This window comes from Mercenaria mercenaria, chromosome 16 (assembly GCF_021730395.1).
Source record: "Mercenaria mercenaria strain notata chromosome 16, MADL_Memer_1, whole genome shotgun sequence".
NCBI lineage: Eukaryota > Metazoa > Mollusca > Bivalvia > Venerida > Veneridae > Mercenaria > Mercenaria mercenaria.
This window is the reverse complement of record NC_069376.1, coordinates 8,933,582-8,951,753: the sequence shown is the minus strand read 5'-3', so window position 1 is coordinate 8,951,753 and position 18,172 is coordinate 8,933,582. Positions and strand designations below refer to the sequence as shown.

At 34.8% G+C, this 18,172-nt stretch overlaps 1 long non-coding RNA gene across 2 annotated transcripts; it reads right to left on the bottom strand.

The window, feature by feature from the left end:
• Nucleotides 1-380: 380 nt before the first annotated feature.
• Nucleotides 381-11,223, bottom strand: LOC123539740 (uncharacterized). 2 transcript variants are annotated; one of them, XR_008367672.1, is made up of 6 exons: nt 10,994-11,223; nt 9,988-10,176; nt 9,053-9,247; nt 8,433-8,545; nt 2,810-3,032; nt 381-1,506 (listed from the first exon to the last, which is right to left on the bottom strand). It is a non-coding gene; the product is annotated as an uncharacterized LOC123539740 (long non-coding RNA). The 2 variants fall into 2 exon arrangements; XR_008367673.1 differs by lacking the exon at nt 381-1,506 and adding an exon at nt 2,332-2,449.
• Nucleotides 11,224-18,172: the final 6,949 nt, after the last annotated feature.

Sequence of the window (18,172 nt, the reverse complement as noted above, 5' to 3'; positions counted from 1 at the left end):
CGTGTGTTTCTCTTTTGTATCAAACTATTTAAGCTATGGCTGGCAAAAGTAATTGGAGTGTTGATGAAGCAAAAACATTAAATTGCGATATGGAGTAATTTTGATGCTCAGAATGGACTATAGATGGAATTAACAGAAATTCTTAGATGAATACAGAAGTAAAAACTTTGATGACTCCTTCTTGCTTCTATCAGCCTCCTTCTTTGTAACCTTTTTGCTTATTGCAAAATATTTGTTTACTTCCAACATTGCATGTTTATATTTAAACCATATTTCTTTGCCTAGTGTGGAAGCAAACCAGATTATATTTTGATGGGTTTTAAATGTCTGATAAAAATAAAACCGATCTGCTAGTGTGAACACGGTATAAGAGGACTTAATTTTATCATCATTCCAAATTTAATTGGTATAAGCTCATAAAATGTGTGAATAAGCGATATATTTTTTTACATAAAATTGCAGTGGGAAAATTGTTCTTAAATGCTCCTAAAATGCACCAGAATACAAAATATGAAGCGCTGAATTTCAAACTTTTCCGGACGGGAGTGGGGAAGGCTTGGTGGCCATGCCCCCCGGACACCTAAGCTGGTCGGCTACTTTTCTATTTCAGCCTGTTCAACAAAATCTAAATGGCAACCCTTTACTTGTAAACGGCTAGCGTCAACAAAAGTCATATCAAATTACTTAGTGTATACATAAGAGACACAACTTAGTCATAGTAGTATACATAGAGACACATGTTTGTCATAGCGAGGGTTCGGTCAGACCCCCTTTGAGAAAACTGGATTCATCCGCGCATGAAATACACATACATTGTAATTTCTCCAAAATTCCACAAACAATAATCTCGTTTTTGTTTTCTCAACCAGTTTTCTTTTTTCATAAGATACAAAACAGACAGGAATCAAATCCCAAACTTATTTGCTTCATTAACGCGATTCCGAAGTGCCGATGCTACGTTAATCAATTCCAAATATCATCTCTACATCCTATTACTAGTATATACATGTAGTCTACAGGACGAAGTATTTTAGTTTGTATCAACATAATAAAAACTATATTCTTAACTATTAGTTTATCTGAACCCGATTAAATCATTCCTGCAACAGCTGTTGCGCTTACAGACGCACATGCCTAAATAGATACTGCTGCCATTCAGCGCCGAGTCCTGTGGGAGCGACTTCCGGTTTGACATCATATGGGCCCGTTTCAAGGAGATGTGTCTTGCAATTACAAATCTTACTTCCTTGGAATCTGCTGTAGACACTCTAACGAACATGACACTTGGTTCATCAGACGTGAATCGGAATCTGCGATACAGGTATTTGGAAACATTGTGATTTTTTAAAACTTATCCTCAATGAAATGTTTCCACTGCTGCCATATATGACAGTCTCGTTGCTATGAGATGAATGGTTTACCACTTCCGCTGCCTGGTTTACTGTATCAGCGTCCGACCGCCTGTATAACTGTTCAATACGACAAATTCGAGAGTCAGTCAAGCACCTGTACAAATATATAAATAAAGATTTTGTAATCCGGGGGTTTTCGGCTTTCTTCTCATAATTTTATGGTCATTTTAGCCGTGATGGGTCATTATATGAACATAATGAATAATAATACTTTACGGTACCAGAATGATTCTTTTTTAAATATTACCTAGTGTTTTCAGGTAGCTGCATCATGAACATATGTGATTTGTGATAACACTCCAGCTGTAATATCAAAGTACGTAACGTAACGGCTTTTATTTTAACCTTAAACGAGACCCAGATAACGGTGCTAAAAAGTTATTTTTATCACGAAGACTTGCCTTCTATACTCCTATGAACTTATTCATTTCTATCATTTAAAAAGAAGAAATATGTGCTGTTTTTACGGTGGTATTTTTTTTGTTCTTTAATCATTTCGTTCGCACGACATATTATCTCGTGCGCAGGACATCTTATCTCGTGCTCCCGTGATAAGATGTCGTGCGTTCGAGATAAGATGTCGTGCACACGAGAAAAGATGTCGATAGCTCGAGATAAGATGTCGTGCGCACGAGATAAGATGTAGAACGCTAGAGATAAGATGTCGGGCGTTCGAGATAAGATTTCGTTCGCGTGCGCTTAAGATAAAATGTTGTGTGCTCGAGTTAAGATGTCGTGCGCACGATTTATTCTAAAAAAATATTTAAAATAATTGAATGTCCTAAACATTCCAACGTATGTTCTTTACTGTCATGCCAATAACATATTTTTCTTCTTAGTTACTTTTCGACTACATTTCAGTTACAGTGTTCAAGTACAAATCTTTATTATTATTTTTTTATCTGAGAAAATCATACAAACCGGAACAGTTATCAGCATTTATCCTGTATTCGTCCTCTTCCGCTGGAAACTGTTGAATGCGTGGTCTTACATCGATATAACTGAGTCAGCTCCATGTGAATGTTGCCGACCTACACCTGGAAGTATAAAAATAATACGGCGGTACGTTATTGGATCGTAACTCATGTCCTTTAAAAATGTAATGCGGTTACATGATTATATATTTCAAGCTGACTGCTTTTATTTTGGCACCTGCTGAAATGCGCCTCTGTGTTGTACAGTACTGTTTTGGTGATTTTGATATATAATAAGCTAAAGAGGTGTGCATTATACAAAAAGCTTAGATATAGATTTCACTCTCTCCTTTACTATTATTGCTGTGAAACAGTATTTTAAGTTAAAAGCTAATGCCAGACTTAAGGACTTCATTGTTGACAAGACATGAGGCTTAACAGGCTCGAGTAAAAAGTATATCTTGTACAAAGAATGCAATTTACCTGCTTGAAAGAATCCTTTATACCATTTCTTTAAGACGCCGCCACTTTTAGGAGCACTGGCAAACTTTGACGTCATTTATCTCGAAAACGTTATAACTACGATAAGGTCCCTTTAACTTGTCGCGGCTCAAATATTCACCATGAAGAGTAGGTTTTTCACGAATATTCTTCCTTGTATGATTTTGAGGAGAAAAGAGGTATGATTACATAGGTTCTCTTATATCTGCAAAACAAAGGGTATGAACATAAACGCAAGAAATGGTATAGATAAATTTGAAAGAAAAACAACTATGTTTATTGTTGATCTAGCCTATACCAAGTCAGTTAGATCAGCTCATTATGAACTTTTTAATCTTATCATACACCTACAGAATTTTTGTCAATATTTATTTCTCAAAATCCTGTATTCAATTCTTATCGGATGCAGACACATAAATTATTCAACAATTGGACTACTTTCTCTAGTTTGACGTCAAATATGACGTCAGTAATGATAACGAAATGATGGTGTTTTGGCGTCTCATTGCAACCTCCGCGCAGGAATATTGTCAAACAATCTACCTTACTTAGGCAACACTATGTTGGAATTTGGTTCCATTGGTCCAAAAGTTCACCTTTTTAAACGAATTTTTCGACTTACTTTAGCATAAAAGTGTTGCCAATTTTGGCTGATATAACAAATGAAACAGGTATATATATAAAATGAAATGGTCACAAAAGCGCCTCATGGGATCCAGGACTGGCGAAATCAACTCGAGCCGAATATATTATTGCAGATCGAGGTGTTACCTATAGTCTGTCCCACCTAATTTTGAACCTCCAGTTTTTTATTTAGTTTAAACATATTTATTCCTAAAATAGAGTACATTATATTTATACGTATGACATACTGTAGTGAAGACAAAACAGGAAAGGATAAGAATGGAAGACAAGTCTTATAGAATTCTTCTCCTTTGCGGACAAAATATAACTGTATGGGCATATCGAGCTTCAATCTGTAATGGGGCTAGGAATATAGTCTTAAGATATGAAAAAATAAATATATGAAAAAAAAATTGAAAAAAAAAAAATTAATAAATCGCTGTGAATGTAAAAAATGGAAAGGGGACAATGTATATGGAAGAAGGAAAGTATTCACATAAATGTAGAGATTAGAACAAGTCAAAGGTAGAATAGAAGAGAGAAAGTGGGAAGAAATGGGAATGTCTTAGGGTTGCTAACCAAATCTCTTACTTTCGGAAATATATGCCTGTACATGAGTAAATATAGTCATGTTATCCTGATCAGATAGGTCTGGGTTTCCAAACAGAATAGTATCCAAGTCAATTTCGAAATTCCGCAGATTATTAAGAAGATCGTTGCGACAAAGATCGAAATTTCTGCATTCAAAAAAGAAATGGAAATTAGTTTCCATCTGCCCACACTGGCATAATGGTGTAGGAGAAATACTTTTTAGGTAAAGATGTTGATTCAATGCACTGCACTTAGTTCGTAGTCGTGTATGGAGCACCTGGAGTTTTCTAATTCCGGTGTAGTAATAGGCTGGAGTACGCTTCTTGTTTTTATTTAGATTACTTTTAAATGATGAAAGTGTTTCCAAATTACGGATATCTGGTCTCAATAAATTCCAATCACGTACAACGGAAGGCAAAAAAGAATTGAAATATAAAGATGTTCTTGCAGGTACACCATGGATATTTTCAGAGTTTCTTAGGTTGTAGCGAGTATCACCTGAGTCAGGAACTAGAGAGGATAGATATGCTGGAGTAAGATTAGATTTCATTTTAAAGAACATAAGAAGTCGATGTTTGTAACGTCTATCGGAAAGTGGCTCCCAGGGTACTTCTCTCTTTAGGTTTTCCAAAGAAACAAGTTTGGTAGCTCCGGAGACTATTCGAGCACATTCATTTTGAATTTTGTCAAGTTGATCCATTTCATACTTTGTACAGTTACCCCACACCACGTCTGCATATTCGAGTATTGGCCTTATGAAAGAAATATATATAGTTTCAAGGGAGCGACGGTCAAGTGAGAATTTCAATTTACGCATTATATTGACCCTCTTCCAAGCTTTTGCTACAATGTAGTTGATATGAGAATGCCAGCAACAATCATTTGACAGGAATACACCAAGATGTTTATGTTCGAGTACCTCTGGAATAATCTGGTTAAACATTCGAAGAGGGGGGTGTAGTTGAAAATTTCGTTTTCTTGAAATTAAGAGCGCTTCTGATTTGGAGGGATTAAATTTAACAAGCCATTTTTCTGCCCAAGATGAAATTGTTTGGATATCAGACTGGAGAAGATTTGCCGCAATGTCCGGTTGCTGAACTATAATGTAAAGACTTGTGTCATCAGCAAACAAGTTGATGCATGATCTGATTTCATCAACGATGTCATTGATAAAGATAAGGAAAAGAAGAGGCCCGAGAATTGAACCCTGTGGAACTCCAGCTTTGAGAAAAGCCCAGTTCGATTTGACACCTGGCAGTACAACACGTTGACGTCTATGTAAGAGATAATCCTGAAACCACATATGAAGAGAACCTGAGATTCCTGCGTATTTTAATTTACATAGTAATCCTTTGTGCCAGACTTTGTCAAAGGCCTTACTTATATCGAAAAATACCACACGAACCTCTAGACCGTTATCTAGAGCTTTACAGAGAGTATCGTATATGAAAACAAGTTGATTAACTGTGGAGTCGCCCGGAATGAAACCAGACTGTACAGGAGTTAGAAAGCGAGAATCATGAAGATGGTTATAAACATGCTTGAAAATAAGACGTTCAAAGTTTTTTAGTTTTTCAGTTTTTTATTTATAGATCGAGGTGTATTCTAATATGCTTGTCTCTGTTAAAACACTCTTACGCTAGAATGAGCGCTACTATATATATCATCTCACCTACAGGTTTAGATTAAGGGAATACTAGAATCGAAATGATTTATAGCAAAACACTACTTATACACTCGGGCGGTAATATGTCGCCCTCGTGGAAATACTGAGTCCGACGTATAACCTACTATAATGCATAAACAGTGTTAAAACTCTCTTTTGCTATAAATTATTTCTTCATTAAATTAACCTAATTTCTTGAGCGTACTAAGGTTTCATTAGCTTAAGAAACCCACTGGCGCCAGATCAGAAAGAAAATGCCCCTGTACATGTTATACCCTACCCCTAGGTATTCTATAAGAACCATGGTCATGAACGGGAAAGTGCACTAACCCGTTTCAATCGTACATTTCTCAACTTAAACGCGCAGTTCGGTGAATGGGTACCTAGTATATTGAACAAGCGATAATTTATCTTCCATCGTGCACCAGTCACATTGTCTCAATATTCCATATTGCTGAGATTATCAACATATTTTATGCTTTCGTCAACGTTACAGAAAAAACTTGCTTGAACTTCCCTAATGAACATCCGGTCTAGAGGTCACGGCAGTGCGCACATGTTTGGCGAAACGTAAACAAACAAAAACAGATTTTAAAAAAATCAAAATTTTACACTAAAACTCGAAATGATGAATGAAATTCATCTTGTATATGATCTTTAATTTGAAATCGTACATTGGTCTGCGTCTGTTCTGTATATTTTATTCATTTTGCACATTTTGCTGCATTTTCACATTTTAGCGAACACGTGTAGTAAAATGACGATTGACATACATTTTTACAACAGCCAATCAGAATGGTTTTGTAATCTAGAACGGAACTTCACCAGGGAAGTTCAAGCAAGTTTTTTGTGTAATGTTGAAATTACTATAAACTACGCGTTGTTTTTCTAAGATAAGATGTATTGAAAAATGTGACCGATGCACAATGGAAGATAAATTACCACTTGTTTGATATCCATAGTACACATTTACCCCACTGCGTGTTTTAGGTATGAAATGCGCTTTTGAAACGGGTTAGTATATTTTCCCGTTCACGACCATGGTTCTTATAGAATACCTAGGGGTAGGGTATAATATGTACAGAGGCATTTTCTTTCTGATCTGGCGCCAGTGAAGAAACCAAATTAAAGTTAGATAAAAATGATAGATGGAAATTACGAAAACAATGCCGTGTCTGTTTTAGCTATATGTCGATGACGATAACCATAGGCCGCTGAACCCTCCCTTAATCCTACTTTTGCGTAACTATTACATTAATTTAGCACAATATATACAAAGACAAAGTAAAACCATAAATTACAAACACTAAACAAATACAGAAAACAGCACAATATAGCATTACCGTGGAAAAGTTAGAGATAAAACAAATTATGGAGAGTTTTAACCAGTTTACTTTGCGCACTTGACCTTATACAAAGTGCACATAACCTTAGGCGCAGTAGGCACCAAATGTCACGTGGTGTTAACTAAACCATGATCTCATAGCTCACGTGATATCTAAGGATAAAAGACCCATATTAAAATCTTTAAATTATGTATTCTCTGTTTGTACTTTCGGCATTGTTCGGATTTTACGGAAAACCACGTGCGTGTTAAGCTACATTTTTTCATCCGAAAAATTTCTGCTTGCCGGGTGTCTTCATCAGTACAGCTTCAGTATCAGTAAGACAAAACTGCTTCCGTAATTAAAAATAAAAACAACCCACAGAACCATGGATATACGTATGCACTCTACTCAAAGCAACATGTTATTAAATCTCTACATCAAAACAAAGCGAAAGGGACTCGTAGATATTAAAAATGCAAGTTATTTTGTATATCTTGCTAATGGTTTAGTTTGCAGACGATTTTTACAAGGTTTGACTATGACGTTTGTCTCACTTTTACAGGTGGCGCTGTATCATCAGCTTCCAAAGAACGTGGACGACTACAAGAGGGCGCCCCGTCGTCTGATGTTTCCCAGAATGACTTGTTAGTTCCGCCGGAAACGAACTGTGGCTAGTCTGGTTAGATAATTTTTTTACATAGAAAAACTTTTCTTCTTAATTTTTACTTTCTCTATCATCAGAATTCCTGTTTGATCTTTCCCTTGTTCTGAGAAAAACGGGGACATCATTATAAAACAATTTGAAGTGCCTTATCGCTTATATCCTGTAGAAAACAAAGGGGTCTGAATACAGACTAGAAAACAATATTATAGGATAAGAGAATAAAAATACTATTTGTCTCAATGTTATACCTGCATTCAATAAACCGCTCGAGGACTGAAAAAAAAACGATGCTCTAAATTGGTCTGAACACAACTCGTAGTCTAAGTCATCAATCAAATGATAAAATACTGTTTGCCTTAATTCTATACATGCATTAAAAAACCGTTACCTACAAATATCTAACGAAACTTTGACGAAAATGTGTTTGTCGTTGTTTTCTATAAGCAGACGACATCACTTACTTGTACAATCTCAACTTTATAATGCTGACTCACTGGAATATTACGCCGTAAACACGTAACATGATATCCCACTAAATCAGATTATACTGACAGTCCTCTTAGTGCCAAGCAAGGAAGCTACTAGTACCATTATGACGCAGCCAGGGATGGACCCACGACCTCCCGCACTCGAGCCGGGCGCTCTATCATAGGACACCATGCACCCTTAATATATCATCCAAATTATGAAATGGTTTTCAATAGTGTATATGTTTGTAAATAAAGTATTTACTTTTAACTGATTTGTCTTTAAACGCTGAATTTATGTCGCTATATGCTCATCTCCAATCTGCGGTACCGTGCTAGTCATTCTTCTGCGCCAGTTAGATCGCCCACTTTGTCGAGCTGTTGTCAATAGAGAACACAATTCAACATGTTGTTTAGATGAAAAATAATTCACTGCGTCAAATAAAATAATATAATAAAATCTTAACGTATTCCTTGAATTATGGAAAAACACTATATTTTATTATGAAACGTGTTTCGTACAGGTTTTAGCTGTGATAATGCTACAGCTGTATTATCAAATTTGATTTGTTCATTTTAATATTCTCTTTAAAGGAAAAGCCGTTAGTAAACGGTGTAAAAGTCCTGATTTTGTCAAATAATGATCAGATCAAGTACAACGTATCTAAACAGTTCCTAAAATGACTTTTTTTAAAGAAAAAATCTATGCTAGCAATAAATGACGACAAACTTGATAGGTTTGTTATATCTGTGGTATTTTGTTTATTTTCAGAATGTAAAACAAACCCTGTATTATGTGTATAAGTTTTCTGAAAGTGCGGAACTATTTTGAAAATGAAATTATTTCACGACGGATGGATTTGATTGTAAAAATATCATACTTACCCGCTTAAAATTGACCTTGTGTTTCATCCATGATTTTTTTGTCCGAAAATTCTGGGGAAGTATTCAGAGTTTCTTTCAGCATATGTGACTCTGTCTTCTTTATATAACAGTATGATCTAAGTGCAAGTACAAAGTAGAGCGATTTTCCCGTGCATTCTAGGTCACCGTGATCACCGCAAAATATATCATCTTTACCTAAAATAAAACAAAGGAGGTATGCACATATATCTTCCGATAGAATAAAACGGCCCCAACCCACAACTCACGTGACCGCCGATTTACTCAGCGTACGCCACAATTATGGTATCCGGTCCACAGATAAGCACGTTCTATATGACAGTGCTACAAAAATATATCAAATGTTGATGCCTGGCAAGCTCATATAATTTTGGTTTCATTTGAAAGTGTATTGTTTACTGAAAAACATAATATAAATTACATAACAAAATTTTGTTACAGATTTTTTTACAGAAATGTAGTTATTACAGTGTAAAACTTATCATATCGCCATCAAAACCATAATTTTCATGATTCCTGCATATTATCTATGGTCATCTTATTCTCAAATTCTTGGTAAGCAGACACTAGTGACCCTTTCATATAAATAATAATAATAATTACCGTTGTAGATAGCATTGTCACGTGATAAATATTTACGACAACTGAAGGCAGGTCTTGTTTCATTATCACAATGGATAAATTTGTAGGCTGCTCTAGAATTTTTAAGAACACCGTTCAAAGAATTCAAAGGACTATGGTCTTGTTGGCTAAATTCCTAGTTTAACGCAATAATATTTCCAAATTCTTGGTTTTATCCAACGATTTATAATCTACATTTACATGTTTTACTCAATAGTTGCAGTTACATTTGTATATTCCCGGATTTGTTCGTTTATCTAGGTGTATTTATTAAAGATAAATCAAATGCTACTTACAACCAAGCAGAACAGCAAATGTTGAGAATATTTTCTCGGCGTTAGTATTTGGTGACACGTTTCCTAATCCTATTGACGTCAGCAACGTAAACGTAAAATGCTGTGATGTAATACGTCTCTATGCTGGGTTCACTATTTGTGACGTTGACAACGTAAGCTTCATTGGTACTTGTGGCGACACTAACCATCCTAGAATATCAGAAAAACGATAAAACATTTCCATACAACTTAAATATGTATGAAGCAGACGTCGCAATCACGTTAAACAGACTTAGCGCCTTCAACAGCGCCTTTCTTTCGAAAAACAAAACATATGCCAATATTCAGATCAAGTTTGCACAGAATAAAACTGTTAAAGATACATAATAGAGCATGTATTAGCTAACAGATACCAAACAATATTTTTACTTTACAAAAAGCGAGATATCCAAATTACAATTCATATCATCTAAATAATTTTAGAAAGCAATTACGCCTTAAGAATAAAAGAAAAAAATCAAATTAGTCCGTCCTCTTCAACTGAGGAACAAACCTATTCTATAGTAAGTTGTCCAATGAGGTTTCATAATTTCTATTTCAGTGTATTCAAAATACTGAAAAGATGTGAGATTCCTTTGAAATTAAGGTAATGGTGACGTAAAGACACTCGGCTATTTCCGTCCAATTACGTATAATGCCGTGACGCAATTTCGGCATTCCCCGGCCGTGCATGTAGCTGAATATGCATATGACTTTCCGTAATAACCGAAGAGTGCATTCAAAGATACAAAATATTGCCGGATAATTATAACGGGTTCCGCATGTTTTATTCTCCATGTTGGTGAAAGAAGTCTATCAAGAAGTAAATGACCTTAAGGATATGGCATACAGTGTTTATTAAAGCTTTTAGAGGAATATTTGAATAAAATCACATAATATTAATTTTTTTAGAAATGTATCATATATTAACACGACGAAGATGTTATAGGCCGAGCGGATGGTTTAATGATACATGATAATTACTTACCTATGGCTTTTGTCCAAGTGCGGTCACTCCCAATATGCAATGGCATCAAACACACAAGCTACCCAGTGCCACGGTGCACAATCACGTGGTCTATGATGTCACGCCGTAGGTATCGCGCCAAGCAATTTTTGTCAACAAAGCGTCGAGTCAAGAAGAAAATTCGTCGTAAGTATTTTGTTACGAATTTTTGTAAAATGTCTTTAGTATGTTGCAAGTCCGTTTATAAATGCGTACCTCCGATCACACAGCATCTGTCCGTGTCTGCTTTAGTTTGGCTGGAAAACGGGACAAACTGACCAAAATCTCAAAATCGCTCTTGCTATCTCTCCAAGCTGATTTTAGAACCGCATTAAAACCAGCTTTCTCTTGCTAAATTCTCCAGATGGCCGTTTTTGTTTGTTACTTTTTGTCTCAAAACAGCCGCTGATAGATTATTTTTCACGTTCATGGTGTTATTTTCAGGTAAAACCAAAGATAAAAAAGTATGCTATTGCGGCAAGTTCTGGAAGATAAATGATATCGCAACAAGCTGAAATTATGTTCTTATTTTAACTCGAGTTTTCCCATCAGTATTTATAAGTTAATCAACGCATATCACTCTTTCATCTAAACCGAAACTGGTCAAATGATAATGCAAATATTAAATGAAATATAGGATACTTTTATTTTGAGAAAATATGACATTGGATTATACGTGCTATTCTTGTTTTACAGGTCCTTTTACTATCGAACTAGCCGGAAGACTGTTCAAATATGAGCAACGAGCAGAAGACAGATCCATACAGCGTGTGCCCACTAATAAGCGCTGTACATTGGAAGACAGGTAATAACCTATATTCAATAATAATAATAATAATAATAATAATAATAATCATTATAATTATCAATCACGACAATAATAGGGGAAATTCTAGTCTGTAAACTCACTGAAAAAACATTTACACGGGCAAAACAAACAAACTTCGTAGGAAACGCCGTCGTGTTACAAAATAATTGAATAAACTCTGAAGAGATCCGTAAATAAAAAGACAAACAAAACCAATATTCGATTTGAGTCGGTTCATAACGAACTATGAGTAAAACAAAACTATCAACGCCCTTAGCAACGCCGTAAGCAGTACATATATGTATTCATTTGTTTTGGGATTAAACACATGGCGACATGTTATAGCAGGCACACGACATGTCACATCTGCATTTAAAATAAGTCATCTTTGAGCTTATAAGACTTTACCAGTTTTTGCCTTTTTGCTTGTTACAGGGACCAAGACTTCGATCGCTCAGAGAGAACTAGGGTCTTGTGCATGAAAAGGTGGCTAAAGTGAGCCTAGACAGGAATGCTGTTAAAGGAGACCCCTTTGTGTTCGATGGGACAGCAGTGCAAGGCAGAATGGAAGCAAACTATGATCCCTCCGAGCGTTAGAATTGGACTCGACAACTGATGATACACAGCATGTTTGCGTGTTACTTGACTGCCTTTCGACTAAAAATTAAAGGCTGCTGACATAGGACGTTTCTTTCAAAATTCTATTTTAGTCATTGTCATGAGTCAATAGACCAAGTTTGAAGAAATTTTATATGTTGGAAGTTTTAGTTATTACACAGTTAACTCTCGTAAGCCTTTAAGGCTACGTATCATGATGTAGATTGAACTTTTCCCGAGTCAGGTCGTTTAAACATTTGTAGTATTTTACAACTAACACATTCCAGAACTTTCAGCTTCATTTTTTTATTATTTTTAACGACATGTAACTTCATGTATAATCATACGTAAACAAGATAAAACTCACACTTATCATATGATTGTAAAATAATTTATCATTTCCCGAAAATTCGTTCCTATGAATATTTGGTTTACATATACTATGTCTCTACATTGAAAGTAAGAAATCCTGTTTTTCTGAAACAATAGTTCATAATGTGCTAAAAGAACTTTTACATTTGTAAACTTTAAAGATGTGTTTATAGTATCTAAAATATGTATATTATTTCTGTAATGATGGATTTCGGATGAAATTAGACGCTTACACCAGTTTTGCCAATGACTGTGAATGTAACATACGATATCAAAATTTTATATTTCGAAATTTCAAAATAATTTCTTCCAGTAACTGCTCCACATGTCGAAGCATAGTTGTATCAATTGCAAACTGTTTCCTCTGTATTACAATTCCTACAATTTTAAAGGTGTGTATATATCCACTATATTTTAGCTACTGAAAAAGTGGAATGAATTTTCTGAACATTCATTTTATATTTACTTTGCAAAATAATGCCAGAATTGTTTAGCCATTGATCGCTTTAGCTTGTTTTTCTTAAAGAGCCAATGTTTATCTGTAAATAAAGGGAACAAGACTTAATATATCAACAGTACGTTTTCTTTTCTGAAAATCGAAAGACTTCGTCAATACTTCTCAATCCCGTAATTCTGATTTTGCATTAAAAGAAGTATGGCGTCAATTTGTTTGTTTGTTAAAGAAGGCTGAGTAAAGTAAATTTCAACCAATGAATTCCATCATATATTGCTTACACTTATGGACATTTCCGTTACAAAAATATTATACACCCGGAAATAAACGAAATAAACTGCACTCATGGCCTAAAATGATATGCTTACATAAATATATAAATAAATGGCGGCAAATAGAAGCATTTTTCTGTTGTTTCTTTTTACCTCACGTAAAAGATCTAATGCAGTTTTTAGACGTTTTGATACTTATATGCATTTCGGCCATTTTAGGAGGTAGTGCAAGGGCATGGGCGATATTTCAAGCGTGTGTGTGTTCAAGCGTGCATGTGAGTGGGCGATGTATTAGACGGATTGTTGACGCCTGGCCAGTTGTGACTGTATTTAATGACTACTGTAACAAAACTTATACATTGAACTATAAAATACTGGCATTAATCAAATCGTTGTAAATCACAGATTAAATTACAAACATAAGAACTGTATATGTTTTATTAGTCTTCTTTGACGACTAACCTTTAATCTTGTAACATGATAATAATAGCCCGCGAATATACCGCTCTACATTAACACATAAACAGATTTATTTTGCTTCAAAGCTTTTGATTTATCCTGAAAATCACGCTCAAACATTTCAAGCTGTCGTCGCACATAAATGCTTCAGTTTGTTGCGATAACATTTATCTTTTAGAACTACAGGCTAGAGCATACTTCTTATGCTTGTTGTGATATCAATTATCTTTCAGAACTTGCCGCAATAGCATACTTTTTTATCTTTGGGTTTACCTGAAAATAACACTTTTAACGTGAAAAATAATCTATCAGCGGCTGTTTTGAGACAAAAAGTAACAAACAAAAACGGCCATCTGGAGAATTCAGCAAGAGAAAGCTGGTTTTAATGCGGTTCTGAAATCAGCTTGGAGCGATAGCAAAAGCGATTTTGAGATTTTGGTCAGTTTGTCCAGTTTTCCAGCCAAACTAAAGCAGACACGGACAGATGCAGTATGATCGGAGGTACGCATTTATAAACGGACTGCAACATAAAAAGCATTTACAAAAATTCGTTAACAAAATACTTACGACGAATTTTTTTTCTTGACTCGCGCTTGTTGACAAAAAATGCTTGGCGCGATACCTACGCATAACTTTCATAGCCACGTGATTGTGCACCGTGTCATATGCTATTACAATTTACCCCCTATGGTTAGAAAAAGTTGTATAGCCAATGTAACGTATAGATATTTGTTTTTTTTATCAGAATTTTGAGAAGTATTTACAATTTAGTAATCAACAGCTCGCAAACTAATTATGAAGGAGATTCGTCAAAAAAGCGAGTTGACCCTGTGTTACAAGCTACGAGTTGACTTATATGACGTCACATCATTATGACGTCATACTTTATGTCATACATTTTGACGTCCCCCGCTGAATCTTAATTAAAGCTAATGAATTCGCTTATAGAGATCATATCGTGTTTTATGGTCTTACACATATGTCAATGACATTTGATCATTTTACGTTTTTGAGATGTTGTTTTCAACCGTTTGGCCTTGAAATAATTTGTATGTAATGGAACTGAAGAAGAATCTCTTATTTCACAATCATAGGGGGTGAAATGTAACAGCCACCATATTTTTTTCGTAGATTTTTGTATAGGCGATTTGCTACATGTTTATATACCAATTGCTGCAGATCGTGTTAGAATTAATATCAGAAAAAATTCTGTAACTTGTCTACGTTTCACGGAACGACGCCACATTCAAAATAATCATTTTAAAGATATATCGCAAGAAACCCCCGAAATTTATGGGATCAATAAACGTTGCTGGCGCTTTTAAACTTATTGCATTTATTTAAAAAAAAACACTAAAAAAAAAAAAAAAAAAAAAAAAACACGGAAAAATATAAAACAACCATAATTTAATAATAACATGGCCTGAAAATCTATTGCTGACTGAAAGCTTCGTATTTTTTTTTCCCAGTAGATGTTTTTTATAAAGTCGCTATAAGCATAAAATTTTGTCGGTGCGACGTTAAACCCAACAAAATAAATAAATAAATGTTTTTTATATGAGCAAAATTTGCCTCTAGTCGAATGAGGCCTCCGAAACTGGAAACTGCGCGTCCATTTGAAAACTGGCCAAGACATTCACGGTGGTTCCAATGCTGCGGCGGCGCAGAATTCGTCGCTAAACGGTGGATAAAAATATGGCCCGGGGGAATTCATTTTCGTTGTCATCGATTAGTGTCTTTAAAGAGTTTTATATTATTTTCATGTTTAGATTGAAACAAAAAGTGGCCAGGAGCCCACATATGTCCAGTCACAAACAGTTTTTTCAGTTCTAGTCTTTGCCATTATGTAAAACAATCTTAAAACTCCTTCAATCAGTTTCAACAGTTACAGAACGGGAAAGCAACCCTAAGTGTGACCTTGACCCTTTAAGCAAGCCATCTGATACATGCACGTCGTTTCAATATTGTGAAAAATTTGTTTCCAAGTGTCTTTGAAATCCTTCAAGGGGTTCAAGGGTACAGGCGGACAGGAACTGCTAACGGCGGATGGGCGGCAGAAGGACCCCTACGCCCTTCGGGCGTACAAAAATTGATTGATGTGAACATCTACTTATTTCGCGTCCATAACAATTACTAATAAAAATCTATAAATTTCGCAAACTGTCAAACGACAGTCTTGATTTCGCGGCCGTGTGTGGTTTGAGTTTGTTGACTTCAAACCATTTGCCCCTCATCGATGTGGGTTCGAACCTCTTGTGTAAATTTAAACGGAAAACAATAAGAGAAAAAATCTACTGACGATTATTAGATTAGATAATAATTACAAAAAAAAAATCAAACTGTCAAATTAATTCCTTTCCTCCCCACCCCCGAACCAAATAAGTCATAAATTCAAACTGACGAATAAGTAATGAATTTTTTTTCTACCTATTCTATTTCAAGTAAAACACTGTTTTTATTTAATTTATTATTATTCTTTTGTATAGTATTAATTCTTATAAATAACATATCTCTTGAAAATATTTTCTTAGACATGCGAAAAGTATTTCATTTCAGCACTGTATTTCCTGAAATAATATTTTAGAAATAACACCTGCACAGAAAAGATATTTTAACAGATTGCGAATCGGGATCTATATGATTTTGCCGCATATTTATTGATTCGCCTACTGATAAACGGTACTGATCGCCGCATATTGATAAAGTTTCTACATAACGCAATACACATCCACAACATAGTCGAGGCACAGCATGAAAAAATCAATAATCTATCGGCTTATCAGTGGCGTTGCAGTTCCTTAGTAGTTGCTATTTTCACGCAGAATCATGAACACATTTTTTAGCAAAGAAAATCTCCTATATTAAGTGCCCCCCCCCCCCCCCCCCAAATACCAGACTTTTTAATCCCCAATATACAAGATCCTGTCTGGTCCACTCTGATAAGGGTCCATAAAACCCCGGTAGACTTGACATGTAGCCTAATTATTGTCAAAGAATCATAAATTTTATTGCCTACAGATAAATTGGTTATTTCCTGTGTTTTGCATTTTATTGATTGGAGTGCTGTTTTTTGGGGGTTTTTTCAGAATGTACACAAAATCATTTTAATTGATAATATACTAATTTGGATTGCTCAGTCATGTTGAATAATTTCCCGTCCAATTAAATTATAACTCTTATAGCAAAGCAATTCTCACTCCTCAACAATAAAATAATTATTTAAAACTTAATATTTATTTAAAGATAAATTACAAGTTTGTATATTCAATGATTATGATCTTTTTATCAAAAGTAACAAAATAAAACCTGAAAAAGATAATTGCTGGATTTTATTAGAAATTAAAGAAGCGTTCAGCTGCATTTTTAATAGATAAAAAAGGAATTAGACCGAAGGATTTTATATATTAAAATGCATAAATCCCCTTGTGTTGTCTAAATAATGTTTCTTTTATGTATAATAAATCCAGCAATAAAGATATATCATTGTTCAACATACACATATTTTATTATTTCTAAAAGCTTTGTGCCTGAATGCATTTTTTATATTTTTGATAAAAAACAGCAATGATGAGATGTAATTGTTAGAAAACTTGATTTATTTAAAATATGATAAAAACACTGTTGTATCTTATCACTTTGTTTATTTAGCCCTATTTCAATCAAGCTTTCTAAACTCGTTATAAAGGTGAGAACTGATTTGCTATAAAGGTGAGAAATATCACCTGCAATTTATTTACTGCACGGTAGCTATACAGTAGCTTATTATGATAAACAGAAGCAAGTCTATCAATGGTCCAGGCTTGTGTATTGGCCATTACCACCAATACGCAGACCTTATCATTCCCATAGGCCACATACCAGGCATACCAGAATCAGTGTCTTTAAGAATGCTGACATATACGATACATGTTTAAGAATGTTGACATATACGATACACAAATTTGCTGGCATATTTTTGAACTTCGAGCCAGCTCGACATTGAAACTTTATTGAATGTCGAGCTGCCCAGACATTCGACGTCTGACATTATATTTTTTATGTTTCTTAGATACAAGTCACTAAATTTATTGTACTTTCTGAAAGCCTCGGTAGACTATAAAATTAGTTAACTGAATGCCATGTATAAAGTGATTTTTTTACAATGGTGAAAAAGAAGGCATGTATTTGAAAACCAGGTTTGTAGTTATGGAAGGCAGAAT